Here is a 4,660-nt window from a genome sequence, read left to right as displayed (position 1 = left end):
TAAAGCATGGAATTCTGCCAACATCTACAATTAAAGCATGAAATTATGCATCTTGATCAAGAGTTGACCTCTGTTGAGTCAACCAAGGGTATCATAACGAGCTTTGCCTCTAATTGAACAATATTTAGGCATTTAGTATGGTGGAATGATTGTTAGCTATGAAACCAAATTATGCAGCCACAGTACAGAGGCTTAGCCTACACTGAACTTCTGGAAGTCATTGTCTCCAGCTAACCATCTTCAGCTAACAACGCCACCACCTGTCATATTCTAAACGTTGCCCTACCCCATGCAGAAAACATGTTCAAAATCTCTTGAGTCTTTGGATCAACTATAAATATGTAATTTTGTCTCAGCCTAGGCAATCCAAGCAAAGGCAAGGCTTGTAAAGTAAATGTAAAACTTGTAATTTTCTTGTTCTCCATTTGTCAATGTATTCTTGTTTCTAATATATGTCTTGTGTTATCTCTGATTGTATTTTTCTCCCCTTTGATTCCCATCAACTAGTATTAGATCTAGGTTATCAGCAATTGTCATACTATGAAATTTTTTAGATGTACAATGAGGAAATTGCAGTTCGTATGCTTGTATGTTCATGTTGTGTTGTTGTTCCGAAACATGTGAATGTTGCCTCGATGTTCTCTATTGTTTTTCCCCTAAGAGGGTAGAGAATATCTAAAATTCATGTTACAGAATATCGTTATGGCTCCTCAAAACAAAAGCAGGAGGGTTATCAATTATGTATGAATAGGTGTTCTTCCTATAGTATATTTATGTGATTTTTTATTTGATTGGAGATTTTCATTATAAAGTTTTGTAGAATTATTAATAAAATTCTGATCTCTATGTCATTGATTCTCTAAATAAAAATACAAAGGAAAAAAAAAAGAGTTCATCTTTTGTTTTTATTTAAGGAGATTGATTTTAGCCATTCATTTTAAAAACGTGTAATAATTAAAATCTTGCTTTGTAAGCGGCATCTTGATTTTGGGGGGGCATTTTATTGAGAATGAAGACAACAATGTTAAGTGACATGGAGAAGTTAAAGTGGGCTAATTTTGAAATTACATATGGAAGATATATTGATTTCAAAAGATCATTATTTGTCGATTGAGGGTATAGCAAAGAAACCCTCATGAATGACGAATGAATAATGGATTAAGCTAGACAGAAAGGTGATTGTAGCAATCCGCCAATAGCTAGTAAAGAATGTATATTTCAATGTGGCCAGAGAAAATACGACAACAAGATTATTGTAGAATCTCCATGATCTATATGAAAATAACACAACATAAAGGTGTTATGGATGAATAAGCTCTATAATCTCAAGATGAAGGAGGGTGCTTCAATTACTAAGCACTTGAATGAATTCAATATCATTACTAGTCATCTTGCCTCTATTAAAATCATACTAGATGATGAAATTAGAGTTATATTTTTAATGTGTTCTATGCCAGACAACTGAGAAAACTTAATTATAGCTATGAGCACTTCAGCACCTATAGGGATCCTAAAGTTTGATGATGTCAAAAGCAGTTTAATGAATGAGGAGTTGTGACACAAGTCAATTGTAGAAAACCGGTGAGGAGAAGCTCTAGCTCTAGTTGATCATGGAAGGAGAATTGATCGGCGCTGATAAGGGCGTTCAAGATTGAGAGTCCGATCAAAATCGAGGGTAGGCTCATTTTCTTTCATTGTGGTAAATTAAGACACATGAAGAAAGAGTGTCAAGTCTGGAAGCAAGGATAAAAGGATCAAAAGCTAACCACTACAAATTGTAAGTTAGAGAACAAAAATGAAGGTGAGATTACTACTGTAGTCACAGATGGTGATGTGTTATTTATTGTTTTCAGTAGAAGATGCATGTTTATATACATCTAGTAGTAGCTTTGATTAGATCCTTGACTCTAGGACATCTCACCATGTAACCCAATGCAAAGATAGTTTTGTTGCATATAATCCTTGTGATTATGGTAGAGTGCATTTAGGGAACGATCATTTTTTTTATTATTTTTGGAGTGGGAAATGTCTAGACCAATTGAAGGATGGACAAGATATATTATTGAAACATGCCAATCATGTATTAGAAATGTGCATGAGCTTGATCTTTGTGGGACAACTATATGATGAAGGTTATTTCACAAGATTTAGAAAAGGAGGCTAAAAATTAGCAAAGGAGCATTGGTGATGGCCAAAGGCCCCAAGACATGAACAATGTATACATTGAAGGAAATGATAGGAAAAATAGATTTGGTTGTTGCCACAAAAGGCATAGAAATTATGTTGTATATCTGCAACTGCTCATGAATTTTTAATTAAAATCACAAGACATAAACCTACTCTACTGCTCTACAAACATTAATTCACAATTTAGAACAAAAATCTCAGACATGAAAGAAGCAATAACACACATGCAACAAGTATTTCTATCTAAGGAAAGCAATCTACTAAAAGCCCCATTGCCTTCTTGCATTAATAAAATGAATAGAGATATATTACAATTTCTTTTCTCAACTAATCTCACCCTGCAAGTGCACAACTTATCTCTTTACTCACTGAAGGCATCTGACCCAGACTTAGTCAAATTTTTCCTTAGCTTGAGCTCTTATTTCCTTGTATTTTTCCTTCATGAATTAGCCCCTATTATTTAAGAAATTCCTCTAATTGAATTGTGTGATTCCTTAGGCTGGTCATCTGACTACATGCAACACCTGTACACTCAAGACTAGTCTATGACTGATGTTACACTGCCTTGGAATCTCTACCTCAAATGGATAACTTGAATGCTCTGCATGCACCAGCTATTTTGGGTTGACTTACCAATTAACTAGATGATTACTGAGTTTGACTGAAGTCCCACTGCTTAATTGACCTTCCACTAGTTCCTCCAAAAGTTAAAACTAGTTTAACTAAAAACAACCTAAGATAATTATCCTTGATTGCTACAAATTAGCAATCACACATGCAAAACTAAAATATATCTCTTCCAACTTGAATTTACTAATTAAAATAGGTGACACAAGCCATGTCACACAAGTTAACATCATCCAAGTTGTCTGTTGATGTGTAAATTTGAATTTTCTCTATTTAATCAAGGCAAAATCAACTGAGAATTTCTTACTAAAATTTTCAACACTCCCTCTTAGCAAGAAAGGGATTATCAACCACCCCTATCCTGCACCTGTGGAATTATAACTTCCCTCTTCACAAGGCCTTTGTCAAAATGTCATCATCTTGTTCCTCTGTTGGTATGTACTGCAACAACATTATTCGCATTTGCACACAATCCTACAAATTGTGATACCAGATATCTATATTCTTGGATCAATTGTAAAAAATAAGATTTTAAGATAGCTTTATGAAACTTTGATTATTATAGTTGATCACGGCTTGATCCATCATCTAACCAAACAATCCAACAAGTATCTTTCTCATCCATATTGGCTCACATGTTGCTTGATTGGTAGCCATGTATTCTTCTTCTGTCAAGCTGAGTGCCACAGATATTTGATTCATGTTGTATTAGGAAATAGTTGTGAACCCAAGACTGATAATTTCTCTTGATGTACTATTTCATTCTTATGGAATCCCCTCTCAATCTGCATTTTTTGAAGCCACATAGCTTCACTCCCTCTGTCTATCTGTACCTAGTCCAAACTGGGTAGTGCCTCTGGGGTACCGTAGAACATGCTTAGCTTCTGTCCAAAATAACTTGGTTAGCCTAACCATAGTTTGGCTTAGCTGGCTGACTGCATAGCCCATATCTGGTATTGTTTTCACAAGATAAATTAGTGAGCCCACCAACTGCTGGTAAATAGTAGCATCCACTTCCTCACCTGAACTGGCATCCTCTTTCCTCTAGTTGGTCACTAGTTGTGTCTCCATGGGTTTGCAACTATCCATGTGAAACCTATGAAGTATCTCATTGGCATACTTTCCCTGAGAGAAAAATAGTTCCCCATCGCCTTTCCATGCTTCCAATCCAAGGAAGTAGTGCATGAGACCCATGTCCTTCATTTCAAACTCTCTTGCAAGGTCCTCCTTGCAAGATCTAATCAGCTCCTCATCACCAGTTAAAATAAAGTCATCAACATATAAGAAAAAAACTAATAATTTACCCTCTACCAAGATATGATAGAGGTTTTCATCCACTTCATTTTTGGTGAAGCCCAAAATGGTGAGATAGTTATCAATTCTGATGTACCCAGCATGAGGTGCTTGCTTGATACCGTACAATGCTCGGTTGAGTCTGCACACATGAGACTCTTGATCAAAAGTCTCAAAGCCTTCTAGTTGCTTGATGTACACCTCTTCCTCAATAACTCCATTGAGGAATGTTGTTTTTACATCCATTTGGTGGATCTTCCACCCCATCTGTGCAACTAGAGAAATAATTGATCTAATGGATGAGTACCTTGCTACAGGAGAAAAGGTCTCCTCATAGTCAATCCCCTCAACTTGAGAGTACCCCTTGGCCAAAAATATGGCCTTGTACTTTTCTATGCTTCCATCTGCTGCATGCTTTACCTTGAAGATCCATCTCGAACCCACAATTGATTTATCTGTTGGTCTTGGGACCACTTCCCAAAAATTGTTCTTTACAATGGATTTATATTCCTCCACCATTGCATCAACACATATAGGTTTCTCCACTGCTTCC

This window comes from Pinus tabuliformis, chromosome 3_1 (assembly GCF_031772625.1).
Source record: "Pinus tabuliformis cultivar Carrire ecotype Pingquan chromosome 3_1, CPIR1, whole genome shotgun sequence".
In the NCBI taxonomy this organism is placed as follows: domain Eukaryota; kingdom Viridiplantae; phylum Streptophyta; class Pinopsida; order Pinales; family Pinaceae; genus Pinus; species Pinus tabuliformis.
The sequence above is the reverse complement of the archived record's forward strand: the minus strand, read 5'-3'. Positions refer to the sequence as shown.